Below are 15795 nucleotides of genomic sequence, written 5' to 3'. Positions count from 1 at the left end.
TCTCTTAAACAGATTATCTGGTCATCATCACATTGCTGTTTATAGTGGCTGCTGCATTTCCTACATTACAACAGTGACTTCACTTCAAAAAAGCATTTCATTAGCTCAAGGCACTTTGGGACATCCTGAGGTTGTGAAAGGTGCTATATAAATGCAAGTATTTCTCTGCTTTTAGTTAAGTGCCTCAAGGCACTTCACAGGAGTGTTATCAGACAAAATTTGACACTCAACAACATAATGAGATATTAGGATGGGTGACTAAAAGTTTGCTCAAAGAGGTAGGTTTAAAGGAGTGTCTTAAAGGAGGAGAGAGGTAGAGAGGTGGAGAGATTTAGGGAGGGGATTTCACAGCTTATGGCCTAGGCAGCTGAAGACACAGCTACAAATGGTGCAGCAATGAAAATTGGGGATGTGAAAGTGGCCAGAATCGGAGAGTGCAGAGATCATGGAAGGTTATGGAGCTGGAGGAGATTACAGAGGGAGGGAGGGGAGAGACCATGGAGGGATTTGAAAACAAGGAATAGGGAGGCAGATGATTTATTGTAGGCGGGTGTTCCAAATCATGCTCCCAATGTGGAGATTGGCGCACTGGGAGCACAGATTGGGAATTCTAGCACAACGTCAATGGGAGCATCTGAATTTTCTATCCACTAATTTGAATGGATCAGAAATCCTGTGAAGTCCAGGTCCAAATTTTTATTACATACTCCCTAGTGTGGAATTTCGGGAAAATCCATAATATCAACTCTATTAGAGATCATAAGTGTCTTACCTATCAAATGTCATCAAATCCTGTGTATATGTTTTTAAGTCAGTTCTTATTCATTTAATGAATCAAATGCCATCAACTGCACACTGTACTCCTGCAATGCACAACACTTTCTAATATCTATTTTAGGTCATGTGAGCTTCAGTCAAACTCAAGTTAAAAATAAAGGCTCTAAACCAGATCCCCTCTCTTTGTATTGCTAATTATGGCTGAATTGTAACGGCAAAAGTAAATGGGCGAGAACAATTTACAATGTATTATTATGACCGAGGTGGGAGGAGTGCACTCTTTATTCTAGTTCCACTTCTCCACAAGTCACAATATATATTTAATTTCTTCCCATTTACTGATACGGTCAATCATAGACTCTATTTTTATCCGAGAATAAAACACCAACCAGGTTTTTTTTAATAAACAACAAAATTATCAGTTTATTATAAAACAAGTCTTAACCAGTAATGAAGTAAAGCATAAACACACAGATTGAAATATTAAAGTTCCCTTTTTACCTTAGCCCCTCACACTCACACACGCGCATACAGCGGTTAACTAAAAAAAAAGGGATTTTTGTTTTTAGAGCTCTATTACAGACAAAAAAAACACTTGGATTGAATACTTGCTCATTCTTGAAGAAACAGCAGATAAGATATGTTGGCCGGAATTTTTCATTAGGCCGGAGGCCCTGTCCACCAGCTGAAAAGTCGGTGACGAACCCCCTTCTGCTGGGCCTGGGAGCCAGATCTGGATTTTTCACACCCCAGGCCTTTAATTGGTCTTAGGCGGGAATTCCACCTCCTTGAGGCAGGGAGTTCCACCAGCGTCACCAGGAGAGGTGACCACTGCTGTGACTATACCCAGCTTCAGGAGATAGAGGAAGGACGACCTGGGAAAGGAGATAAGTTTTTGGGGTCTCGCCAGGGACAATTGGGTGGGCCCGGACAAGACAAAGGGGGTTGGTTGAGGGGGCAGGGGGAGTATTGTGCGTTGGGGGCAGTTGGGGCTAAAACTCAATTTTACGACCTCCCCCATCCCACCAGCCCACTCATTTGGGGTAGAATTCTGGCCATTGTGTTCCAAAACTGGCATATAGTCTAGCCTCAAAGTACACATAGGTGGGTCATTGGGATCTTTTAGAATGGTTCCTTTCAGGCAGTGTTGAGAATTAATTTAGCAGGCTTTTCTTCAAAGACAGGAGATGAGATGAGTTGACACAGTGGACTTCTCAGGGTCTTTTAGAGAGGTGCTGGAAAGCTGAGCTGGGTTGTGGTCTTCTCTCCTTCTTTGGGAATTCTCTTCTCTCCTTGGAAGTTCCCTTCCTTTTTATACAGTTCATCCCTCACTCAATTTAAAAGTGAAACCAACAACAGGAGGTCAACCTTTTGACCTCCATCAATCTTGACCTATCACTTCTGTTATGACCAAGTGAGGGAGGGGTCTCAGGCTCCCCTCTTGCCCTTTCTCTGGTTTGGTCGTAACAGAGTTTATCTTTTAAAACACAGTGATTTTAGTTTACCACCACCCCCCCCCCCCACACCCCCACAGTGAAGCCTTGCACACTGCACTCTCATTACAATTGCAAATGAACCAATCAGACAGGTTTTCTTAGGTTTAAACAAGAAAGATGTAAGTTCATTAGCCTTATCACTCTAACCTGGTTAAAAGTACTAAAATACGTGATGCAACTACGCTAGCATGCATGCGAGAGGCACACACACACAAATAGATACAGAGCGGGAGAAAGAATTAAGAGGGGTTGAAGTAGAGCTTGTAATAAATGGAATACAGACACGGTTCTTAGTGTCCTTGCGGTAGTGTCCTTGATTGAAGTGAAGGTCTTGGAGTCCTTGCTGGGGCCAGGTGCACAATTTCAGGCTTGCATCTCTGGTACCAGAAGGCTGAAGAGGGGCTTTGTCTGTAGTCTTGAAGTTTAAGCTGCACTGTGGGGACTTTGCTGGAAAGAGAGACCGAGAGAGCGGTCTTCTCCTTGGTGTTCAAATTGCAGACTTTCTCACTCTGAGGCACAATTCAAAAGCCCCAGTCTTACCAGCAGGTAATGTCGCTAATTGAACCAGTGAGAACTCCCATTGTCTCTTTATTCAACTGTCTCTCAGCTAGTCCTGGTCTTCTCAGAATGCAAATGTGCAGCCATCTTTTAGCTGTTCGGTTCTGCTTCTTTTCTTTTGAAAATGTCATTTGCTATGTCCCGTAAAAAAGTTTCAAGCAGTGTCCCAGAGAAGGAAATTAATATGTTTACATTTGGCAGGTGTGAATTTGTCACACTTCTTTGTAAACAACTTCTCTAGATCTCCGAAGTTCTATGTTGTTTATTGAGCTAGAAGTCAGGTGGTTTCCTGGAAGGCTTGTTTTCCTCACAAGACCTCTCAGTGCCCCTTTTAAAAAACATTTCCAGGGACCGTTTTTCAAAGTCAAGTGGCTTTTACATGACCTCCTTTGAAAACCCCAAAGTTTAACATTTCTTCAATCTTTCAAAAATGAATCCTCAAAAATATATGTAACAAAACTCAGAGGCACTTTCGTAACAGTATTGAAAGCTAGACTCCCTAATGGTGTCATGAAACTATCATCGATTGTTGTAAAAACCCATCTGGTTCACTTATGCCCTTTAGGGAAGGAAATCTGCTGGTCACACTACATGTGACTCCAGACCCGCATCAATGAGGTTGACTTTTAACTGCCCTCTGAAATGGCCTAGCAAGCCACTCAGTTCAAGGGCAATCAAACACGGGCAACAAATGCTGGCCGAGCCAGCGATGGCCACATCCCATGACAGAATTTAAAAAAGATTAAGATGTCGCTTTCAGAGCTGCTTCCCCATCTCTCTTTATATAAAGTAAAAGGGATATAGCGGCCAAATCAGAATTGAATATTCCACAAATATTTAACCAAAAGCCTATAATGCCAGTGTAGAAACATAAATCTCAGCCAAGTATCCCATGGTTTTCAATTAACTGAATGGTCCAGGGAACCTTTGAAAATTTTGCAAATTATTATATCCAGACATCTTTAGCTCCATTTCAGTAACAGTACCGGCTCCACAGTTCAATACGTTATAATATATGCATCGATATTTGGACTGTAGGGGCTTATCACATGCATGCTAAGAACTGTTAAATATCTAAGTCCTCTGAGGCTGGAGTGAGTCATAATCCTGCCTCGCGTATTACAATTTACATGACACTTGCATCTGAAATATATAGTTGTTAATTTTCTTTGATGTATTAAACTAGGATACGATTGCATTCCTTCTTAGGAACTAACAGTTCAGGCTGCATGAATATATTTCAGTCTCAGCTGCATTGTGGCACACTGCAATCAGTACTGACACGGGCACTGCACTGTCATGCCATGTGAAATGTGGATTGTAGCTTCAGTGTGACATTTTTTGCTCCAACACCCACTCACAATCTCGGACTAATTTTTCTCATATTCCTCTTTGCCTGGGACTCTATATGACTCTGTCCTTATACATTAGGACCCCAGTATCTTCAAAAGGCTGTGGAAATGAGATTGCTTCACAATGAAAGAACCAAACATATGCGAATTTGGGCATTGTGTGATGCATTCAGAATATTAACACAGACATGTTCTCCATTATATTTGTCAGTGTCCCAGAAAGAAGACTAAAACTCATAACATTGCTGTAAAATACTTTTGACAGTGTCTACATTCCTACAACATTGACAGTACAATCATTTATCTTTGAGTGGCTGACATGTGTCAACTATGGCACAGTTGCTAGCACTCTCAAGCTGTAAATCAGAACATTATGGGTTCAATGCCCAAAGACTTGATCACAGAAATCAAAGCTAACACTCCAGTGCAGAACTGAGGGAGTGCTGCACTGACAGAGGTACCATCTGTCGGATGTGTTATTAAACTGAGGCCCTGTCTGTCCTCTCAGCATGGCATAAAAGATCTCATGGTACCATTTTGAAAGGAGCAGGGGAGCTCTCCCCAATGTCCTGACTAATACTTATTCCTCTATCAGCATCATTAAAAAAGATTATCTGGTCATTATCGCATTTCTGTGTGTAAATTGGCTGCAGTGTTTCCTATATTACAACAGTGACTGCACTTCATTGGCTGTAAAGTTTTTTTAGGATGTCCTGTGGTAGTGAAAGGTGCTATATAAATGCAAGTCTTTTTTTCTCTCTATCATATTGAAGAGCTCACATTTACCCATAGCAGCTAGAATAGGGATTGTACTATGTTGAGCAATGGATGAGCTTTCTCCTCTGACAGACTCGACACAGTGGATGAACTGTTGCCTGTGAGCTGGAAGGGCATTCCTTCAAGCCCCACTCCAGCAATTGCATACATAGCCTTTCAGATGAGATGCTTAAACAGCCGAAGTCAAGGCCATGAGGAGAGAGGATGGCTCCAGAGGAAGAAGGCAAAGAGTAGGGTTGGAGAAACTGATTAAAGAGGAGGAAAGGTCAAGGCCAGGAGCATGGAGAATGCTTCCTGGCACTATTGACACCAAGACACATGAGCGATGCTGTGGAAGGACCACTGCAGCATCACAAGACGTGGTGACAGGAGCTGCAGCTTTGTAGTCCTTGGTAGAGGCAGATACCTGGGGGCTGGATCAGAGGGAAAGGGGTCTCAATAGGGCCTCTCCCTCCATTTGCAAGCAATGGGTCATTACCACTGCTATTCTCAAGCCTACAACCATCTTGCATCAGCCAATATTGGTAGCCATGGTAACAAGGGGCCGATGGAAAAAACATGGGATGGGAAACTGTGACCCACCCTTTTTATTTGCAGGTGGATGGAGAAGTAGCGGACAGCATTGGTCCTGGCAGTGGCAGGGGAAAGGGAAATTTAGCTCACTGTGGAAAATAGTGGGAGAACTTCACTGCTCAGTTTTGGTCCCTTCTCTGCAGCTTTCCTACTCCATTTTGGGTGGGATAACTGAGGAAAATCCAGCCCAAATGGATGTACAGAGATGGTTAGGCATGATTTTTTTTACTAATGTCAGTGGTGTCAATTGTATTGTTTCAAATGCTGATTAAGTTTGAAACTCATCTCTGATTATCAGGTGATTATCAGTTGAAATGTTGCTTTCAAGTCACTGAGGAGAGATCCACTGCAATCTGCAGAAGGAAGACTCAATGGGGTTGGGGGGGTGGGGGTGGAATTTTGACTTGGGACAATAATGCAAACTGGGCAATATTGATTCACACTATTTTCTAAAAGTGACAGAGTTGTGCAATCTCCTGGGGTGGTCCTTTGCTGCTCCGCTGACGTTCAAAGATCACCTCCTCCTTCCAGTCAGCACCTTCAATGAATCCTCCGCAGCAGAATTGTAATGCATCTCTCCCTCCTGCAGGCATCCCTAGCCCGCTGTCCTAGCAGTCAATGTAAATTAAAATCAAGAGAGATCTATAATGGGCAAATGAATTGATTTTCAATCCAGCTACCCTCAGTTCTCATTTTCAGGTAACTAAGGGGTATCTTCCTGCTGGTATGCCACATTGTGCTGTGTGTATTCAGCACATGGCACGTGAAGACAGCATGACCTTAAAAAACTGACCCTCCACAGCACCTTAAAAAACTGATCCTCCACAGCACCCCAATTTAAATAAACGATTCTGCACTTTAAATTTTTCCGATATGCACTCCCGCCACCAGCGCATCTACCTTATCCAATATGTCCAATATGTCTGGGAATGTGTGCGTGCTTCCTTCCCACCATATCGGGAGCTTAATAGTCCAATTAGCACCTGAGAAAAGGGGACTGTACAGCCTAATGTCTAGGCCTAGGTCCCCCTCTGAAGCCTATCATGCCCAAAACAGCCCTTCCAGTGAGGCCCATTTTAAACCTTTGACCTCTCGAATGGTGCATGCTTGATGAGAATCTCAGAAAAAGGCCCACATGGAAGTTTACATATGGTGCAGCCTGGGTGGAGATTGTGGTGTGATTGACCTCTGCCTGTTTTGGCAAACCTCCATCCTGCTCCCAGCATCTGTGGCATTACCAGCCACACAAAGGGAAATTTCCCCTCAGATGATCATACAAAGTGTCAAAATACGACATAAAACTCCAACGCAGCCCATCCTGTTTATATGAAGAATATTATTGTTTGTAATGCATTATGCAATGAAGGACTCAATCTCACTCAATATTCTCCACACGCTATAAATTGAATATGCATATTGCTGCAATAATTTTCAGATGAACACACATTTAAAAATATTAATCACAAACAGCAGTTCCATAAGAGAGAATTTTTAATTGTCTCGTCATAATTTAAGCTTTGGAGTTTTCAATTTGCTTTATTCTTCAGGAAATCTCAGTGAAGCAAGTAAAATTAAAAATCAAGATGTGTTGGGGCGGGGGGGTGGGGGAGTGGTGGAGTTGAAAAGAGATTTACTTATAAATTATTTACGTTTGCTGTTTGCTCTCAGTCAATTCCACCAGTTTTTCTTGGTTTCATCCATGTTAGACTTACTTATTTAAAAAATCATATTACAACTGTTGGCTTTCAATAAGGTTGGAATATTTTATGAGCTACCAGCTTATTCTTCTTGGAACAGCATGGTTTCCTTCCCATTTTTTGTCTAGCCACAAGCAATAATTTTGAAAGGTAGGTGATTTAAATAGCGACAGTAATTGGTTTTCTGTCTGATTGCCTTTGGGAGAAAATTATTGACAAAACAGCAACATGCCAGCTTTATTAAAATGGATGTTGTCAACAGGAACAACAGATTCTTTACCTTGAGAAAGAATGGAGTGCAGTTTATTTATTTATTTATATGTACCCTGTGTTCCGTGGTGAGATATGTCACTCAGTTAAACTGCAACAATATTTCAAGGGCAATAGAAATTCTGTCATATTTTGCTTTCAAAATGGTTAAGTACTTTCGATCAAAGTCTTTGCTGCTTGTCGCCGAAGCTTCAAGAACACCTTCAGAAATCAGAGCATTGTACCCAACATGTCCAGTCCTTTATTGGTGCTTTTAGTTGACATTTTTTAGCTTCCTAAGATATCAGCTTTGGCTCAACGGTAAAACCTTTGCTTCTGAGGCCAGAAGGTTGTGAGTTCAGAGTCGCACGACAGAGACTTGAGCCTGAAATCCAGGCTGACACTTTGTGCAGTACTGAGGGAGTACACTGCCTGGTATGGTCTTTCGAAAATGATGTTAAACCAAGGCCCCATCTGCTCTCTCAGGTGGATACCAAAGATCCTATGGCACTGTTTGAATAGCAGAGGACCAATCCCCATCATTCTGGTGAATATTTAGTTTGCATACAGACAAACCTTGTGCCTCCTTTCCTGGAAGTTTAAAGATGCTCTGATTTGCCTGATGCAATTAGCCAATACTGAGCAAGAGCAGGAAGGGACAACCTTGTTAGCTGTCTCTTCCTAGCTTAAGGACGTTTGTGGTCACAGAAACTGTAGAAGCTTAGGCCCACCTGCTGTGGTCTGGCCCAATGCCAAACAACTCCACTTCTTCCAATAAATTGTCTGCACAAACACTGTCAAGTGCCTTGTCTGTATTCAGTGCCACCACTCTCAAAAAGAGCCTGATTTGTGAACCAACTGAAAATCCCAGCATGTATTGTTGGCACTTTGACATATCTAGCCTGTCTGTTTTGAGCCTCACCACAACACTTGCTTTAGTGACCTAAATGTGTGTGACAGACTCTCAAGGTAGTTTTGCTGGATCTGAACTCTGAGCACAGCTTTGCTTAAGAGAAGAGTAAATTGAACATTTCAACATTTCCTGACTTCCTCAGACTATTGCTATCCAATTTAACCCTTAACAGGCATATTTTTATTTGTCTTTTAACACTTGTGATTTGTTCTTTTTAGCTTATCTCTGCTTCCTCTTACATTTTACTCATACCTTGCCAAACATGGTATCCGAAAATAGACTTTCAGTTTAACCTGTAATGATTAGCATCGCGTGAATTAAAATGAAAGCCTCTGCACAAGCGGAATTGATGAAGTGTAATGGGCGGGGGGGGTGGTCAGTACGGTGGGTGGTCAGTGGTGGGTGGTCAGTGGGGGGGGTTGGTCAGTGGGGTGGTCAGTGGGGGTGGTCAGTGGGGAGTGGTCAGTGGGGTGGTGGTCAGTGGGGGGTTGGTCAGTGGGGGGTGGTGAGTGGGGGGGTGGTCAGTGGGAGTGGTCAGTAGGGGGTGGTCAGTGGGGGTGGGGGTGGTGAGGTGTGGTCAGTGGGAGGTGGTCAGCGGGGAGTGGCCAGTGGGGGGTGGTCAGTGGGGGTGGTCTGTGGGGTGGTGGTCAGTGGGAGGTGGTCAGTGGGGGTGGTCAGTGCAGGGTGGTCAGTGGGGGTGGTCAGTGGGGGGTGGTCAGTGGGGTGGTGGTCAGTGGGGGTGGTCAGTGGGGTGGTGGTCAGTGGGAGGTGGTCAGTGGGGGTGGTCAGTGAATGGTGGGGGATGTCTATTCAAGGATGCAGTCACTCAATTAGAACAAGAATCAGCAATGACTTTCAATGAAAATGAAAACATGAAATAAACTAAACTTTAACACCCAATATACCAGGAGAATGGGCAGTGAGGTGGCAGATGGAATTTAATACGTGTGAGGTGATGCATTTTAGCAGAAGGAATAGAGAGAGGCAATATATACTTAATGGCACAGTTTCAAAGAGTGTGCAGGAAGAGAAGGACCTGGGGGTGCGTGTGCATCGATCTTTGAAGGTGGCAGGACATATAGAGAGAGTGGTTGGTAGAGCATAAGGGATAGATGCATTGAGTATAAAAGCAGGAAAGTTATACTGAACCTTTATAAAGCTCCAGTTGGGCCCCAACTGGAGTACTGTGTCCAGTTTTGGTCACCACACTTCAGGGCGGATGCGAGGGTCCTTGAGAGGGTGCAGAGGAGATTTACCAGAATGATTCCAGGGATGGGAGATTTTAGTTACAAGGTTAAGTTGGAAAAACTAGGGTTGTTCTCCTTAGAACAACAAAGATTGAGGGGAGATTTAATAGAAATGTATAAGAGTATGACAGGATTAGATAAGCGAGACAAGGGATAAGTGTTACCATTAGGAAATGGTACAAGGACTAGGGGACACAGATTTAAGGTGTTGGGCAAGCGATGCAGGAGAATATGAGCAAGAACATTTCATACAGCGAGTGGTAATGACCTGGAATTCGCTGTCTGCAAGGGTGGTGGAAGCGGAGACAATCGATGACTTCAAAAGGAAATTGGATGGGCACTTGAAGGCAACAGACTTGCAGGGCTGCGGGGATCGCGTGAGCGAGTGGGATTGACTGAATAGCTCCGTGGAGAACCAGCATGGACTTGATGGACCAAATGGGCTCCTTATGTGCTGTGTATGACTCTATGACACTAAACACCCAGAAAACAAGTAAGTAAATCGCAACAGAACCTAGGGTATCTGGCTATCTCAACCAACATCACTAAAACAGATTGAAAATGAAAAGTCATGAGGCAAAATTGGACCTCACCTTTCCCATTTTTATTTTTTATTTTATTTAGAGATACAGCACTGAAACAGGCCCTTTGGCTCACCGATTCTGTGCCGACCAACAACCACCCATTTATACTAACCCTACAGTAATCCCATATTCCCTGCCACCTACCTACACTAGGGGCAATTTACAATGGCCAATTTACCTATCACCTATATTTAGTCATGAATTGGGTCCACAGCCCACTAATTGCAGTCAGCAGTGGCTTGCAACCAAAATGCACAAGAAATGCATTGGTCGGCATAATGGCGCAGGCACCTCTTAGTCAGCTATGGCTCAGTGGGTAGCACTGTCAACTCTGGATTACAAGGTTGTGGGTTCAATTCCTACTCCAGATACTTGAGCCTGAAATCCAGTCTGACATTCCAGTGCAATATTGAGGGAATACCATCATGTCCTTTGAAAGGTCTGTTAAACCAAAGCCTCATCTGCGCTCTTAGGTGGATATAAAAGATCCCATGGCACTGTTTGAAGAGCAGAGGATTTCTTCCTGGTATTCTGGCCAACACTTAGTTTGTATACAGACTAGTCTGAGTGAAGGAGTATTGCAGTGTCAACAGTGCTGTCCTTTGGATGAGATGTTAAAGCAAGGCCCTTTTGCCCTCTCAGGTACATGTAAAAGATCCCATGGCACTATCTTAAAGAAGAGTAGATGAGTTGTCTTAGGTGTCCTTGCCAATATTTATCTCTCAAACTAATTAACTAGTTATTGCTGTTTTTGGGAGCTTGCTGTGCACAAATTGGCTGACGCATTTTCTACATTACAATAGTGACTACATTTCAAAGATACTTCATTGGCTGCAAAGGGCTTTGGGACATTCTGACGTTTTGAAAGGCACTAGATAAATGCAAAGTCTTTCTTTCTTTAATCTCCCCAGAAGCCAGCCTGCATTGGGCCAGTGCAAATGGAGGGCCTAATGCTGGCTTCAGGCTGCTACAATCAATTGGATTGTATTCGACCACAGCTGTGCTCCTCCAAGCTCCATGTTGGAATTGTGGGATGCTGCTCGCTCCTCTTTCAAATCTCCACCTTCCCCCCACCGCCACTCCCAGTGATAGGGCCCACTATGCGCAATCTTCATCCTGGGTTTGCACCTAAGTCTTTTATTGAAGCCCACAATTCTCCCCACCCCCATCACAGCACCAATCTGCCTCTTTGGTCGTTTTTAACCTCCACCGCCTCAGGAGAAACTTCTTGACCCAGAGAGTGGTTAAAACATGGAACTGGCTACCACAAGGAGTAGTTGAGGTGAATAGCATAGATGCATTTAAGGGGAAGCTACAAACTCATGAGGGAGAAAGGATTAGAAGGATATGTTAATGGGGTTGGATGAGGCTCATGTGGAGCATAAACACCAGCATGGACCTGTTGGGCCAAAGAGCCTGTTGCTGTGTTGTAAATGCTATGTAATATCCTACTCAGGAGATTATTGCAGGTATCAATCATGCTTTGTGTAAAGAAGTCCTCCTGCAGATGCTGCTGAAATTACTTTTTACTAACTAGTACTTACGTCTCCTTGTCCTGCAACTTAAACTTGGATGAGAACTTAGATTTATTTTTCTATATCATTTAGTATCTTATATACATCTAAAAAGCCTTCACTCCATCTCCCTCTTCCAAAACTGAGGAGGCTATGCTTTTCCAATCTTCCATTATACTTCCAATACTAGGCATCAATCTCATGACTCTTCTCTACATTGCTTGCAAAATTAGGATGTCTCCTTTGTACCTTGGTGACCAGAACTGAACATACAATCCTCAAGGAACCATTTGATCAGAGCATTATACAACTTCAGCATGACAGCCTGAGATTTAACCTCTACTGATTTGTCAATCTAGTTTCGTAATCTGCTGTGCTTTGTTAATTGCTACTCTGCAGTGACAATCTTAGTGTCACCTAATCACTACTTCTTGATTTGTCGCTTCTCTCTCTTACCCTTTTTAACCTTGGTACCACCCTGCACAACTGGTCTTTGTCCTTTATCTATGATTCTCAATTAGAAACAAATAAGCAAGTGACAAGGATGTTGCAGAGCATCTTGAGTGTCCTTTGAATAGAAAGAGAAACAGCCACCCAGAAACATGTAAGGGTAACTCATTATCAAAACACCTTGACAAGGAACTCTAAGTAAAAGTGGCTTATTCTGAGGGATTACAACAACTTGCATTTATATAGAACTACTAACATGGCACTTTACTGGAGCAAAAATCAAACAAAAACACTGACACCAAGCCAAAGTTAGGTGACTTTAAAGTAAGAGAGAAAGGAGCAAACATTCGGACAGGTGACAAAAGGTTTAGGGTTCAAGGAGGCTTTTAAAAGGAGGAGAGAAAGGTAGAGAGGCCAAGAGATTTAGGGAGGGAATTCCAGAGCTGATGGTCTTGATGGCTAAAGGCATGGGCGCCATTGGTGGGATCAAGGACGGACAAGACTTTAGAGGTGGAGGAGTCCAGAGTTCTCAAAGGGAAATTACTCTGCTGTGTGTACTGGGAGGCATATTTTGGGAAGTAATCCTGAATGGCCTGTGTGAGGTGCTAGAATTAGGGATGTCATGGGCTCAGGTATTTACTTGAGGTGTGAGGGGAGTCAAGGAATAGGAGAAAATAACTGCATGATGTCTTTTAAATTTTTGAAACAGGTTTCCTGTGCAACAGACAGCCTGATTGACAGGCTGACTGCCTGTCAGGCAGGAAAGCAGCCAGGAAGTAAATATCAAGTAAGTCTCAAATCACCAGGGCCATGGGAGAAGGGGGTTGGACATCGTGGGGGAAGGGGTTGGAGATTGTGGGGAAATACTCCTCTCTCTGGCCCACAAGAAGTGCAATAAAGGCACTTAACCTCATGCATTCGGCCTTCTTGCCTCCTTTCACCTGTCGGGATTCCCGAGGCCTGGGAATCCCAGCCTCCAAGAGGTAAAAATAAAAATGCAATTTAAATGGAGGCATTACAAAATTTTAGTGAACGACCCTCCTCCTGAGAGTGGGTTGACTGCCGGTCCCCCCCAACTCCCCCCCTCAACTATCACACCCCCACCACCACCACTCCACCCACCCCAACAACCTGACTCTGTTAAAATCAGAACTGGGCGGGTTGGGCTTGGGCTTGAGAATTTAAAATTTTTAACCTTCCCATCTGACCTCAAACCTCCTGTTCTAGGGGTTAAAATTCCATCCATGCTCTCAGAAAGAGATATCCTTTAGGATAGAAACAAATTTTCATGATAATGTTACAACTGAGGCAGGAGGAGTGCACTGTTTATTCTAGTCCCACCTCTCCACAGGTCAAAACATATATTTAAGTTTCTTCACTTACCAATACAGTCAATCATATACTCTATTTTTCCCAGAATAAAACACAACAACCATGTTTCTTTAATAAACAGCAAAATGATCAGTTTATTATAAAACAAGTCTTAACCAATGAAAAATGCACTTACAAATTGAAATATTAAAGCCCCTCCCACACACATACACCAGTTAACTGGAAAAATAAAAGGGATTTTTGTTTAGAGCGCTGTTACAAAGAAAGGAAAAAAAAAACACTTAAGCCGAATACTCGGCCTTGGTTTTGGTTTGGCTTCCTAAACGCGTATAGACAGCTGTCACTAGGGTCTTCCCAGAACAGTTCTTTCCAGGTGATGTTGAAGATCAGTTTGGGTAGACTTTCCAAGAAATGCAGCTACAAAGGCTTCAGATAGGTCTTACAGCATAAATGTGACAACAAGGTCTCAGTTCCCACACATTCGATACACAGGGTTTCTTCAAATACAGTTGGAAATAGGTAACTGACACACTGTTTGCAGGATTTATTTTCAAGAGAGAGAGAGAGCTGGGTCTTCTTCATTTGGCAGGCAAAAAAACAACTGTCTTTTGTAACAGTTCAAATTGAAACTGAAAACAGTCCAGAAGTCAAATCTCCTGACCTCTATAATTCTGGGCCTGTCATTTCTTGGTAAACATCTCCCCAAATCAAAAACAACCTCTGCTGGGTGATTATCCACAGACAGGTGCCTTCCAGTAAGACTTGTTTACAAGCCAAATCCAGGAACCTTCTGATGATTTCTTTTTTTTAAAAAACACAAAGTACAGCATTGCTTCAGGATTCCAGATGTATCAATGTCTAAAATTCAACTATAAGATTTTAAAACATATTTTACAAAGAAAATACGCTTGTAACAATGTGCAGAGCAGTTTTGACATTTCAATTATCATCAATATTAAAATTCATCAATTTTCAAAGACCTTTCAAGAACATTTACAGTCTCACTCTATGGAGGATATTCAAATGTTATAGAATTCCAATTAACTTAATAAAGACTGTACAAAGAATTCAATGTAAGAGTCAACAGAACAATGTGGAAGGATTTCAAGTGAACAATATTCAAAGGGGGATTTATATAATAAACAGTCTATGTTAATGCCATATCTCTGTCGCTGACTGTTATTTGAATCTTAATCTTGCTCAGACATATTTTATGCTTACACTCCCTGTAGTGCCATTGGAAACATAAACCATTCAAATGTTTTTAATCCCAATTCACTGTCTATATTTCCAAATCCTTTAGTGCCCTTATTTCCAAAGTAAGTAACTTCCTTTCCAACATCTCAATGAACAACCTCTATGGGCTTCTTAGATAATGCACTCCACATTCTGACAGCCCTTTGGTGAAATATAAAATTTCAGATTTTTTTTTACATTCTGGACGTTGGTAACAGAAGGAAGATTTGTTCCCTAGATACACTCTCAACTCCCTTCATCCTCCCTAGTTGACTGCTTTGTAGCATCATGATCAGCCAAGCTGTTTGCTGCCAGACCTACAGTATCACTACAGGGGTTCTATCCTGGAAGTGAGACCCCAAGTATGGTGATAATAGATGTGAGAGAGAGGGTGTAAACAAGGAAAAAAGGAAGATTTTTTTATTCTTTCATGGGATGTGGGCATCGCTGACCAGGCCAGCATTTATTGCCCATCCCTAATTTCACTTGAGCTAAGTGACTTGCTAAGCTATTTCAGAGGGCAGTTAAGAGTCAATCACATTGCTTTCGGTCTGGAGTCACATGTAGGCCAGCCCAGGTAAGGACAGCAGATTTCCTTCCCTGAAGGACACAAGTGAACCAGATGGGTTTTTACAACAATCGACCATGGTTTCATGGTCACCATTAGACTGGCTTTTTTTTAAATTCCAGATTTATTAACTGAATTCAAAATTCACCACCTGCTGTGGTGGGATTCAAACCCATGACTCCAGAGAACTAGCCTGAGCCTCTAGACTATTAGTCCAGCAACATTACCACTACACCACCTCTTCCCTTCAGTAAAAAGAGTAAAAAGACTAAGAACTGGTATCTGACAGCTACCTCAGAATATCCTTATAGTATCTATGACAAGAGGTAGTGGAATTTCCCCAGGCAATCTAGAAAGGTCTACAACCCACATATAATAAGACAACTTGAGCTTCCACAGTGGAGGTTGACAGAGTCAGTGTCCTACTTTTCAACAAGCAGTTTGTAAATCTCACTGATGGGCACCTTGCTGA

This window comes from Heterodontus francisci, chromosome 6, assembly GCF_036365525.1.
Source record: "Heterodontus francisci isolate sHetFra1 chromosome 6, sHetFra1.hap1, whole genome shotgun sequence".
Taxonomy (NCBI): Eukaryota; Metazoa; Chordata; class Chondrichthyes; order Heterodontiformes; family Heterodontidae; genus Heterodontus; species Heterodontus francisci.
Note: the sequence above shows the minus strand (reverse complement) of the source record.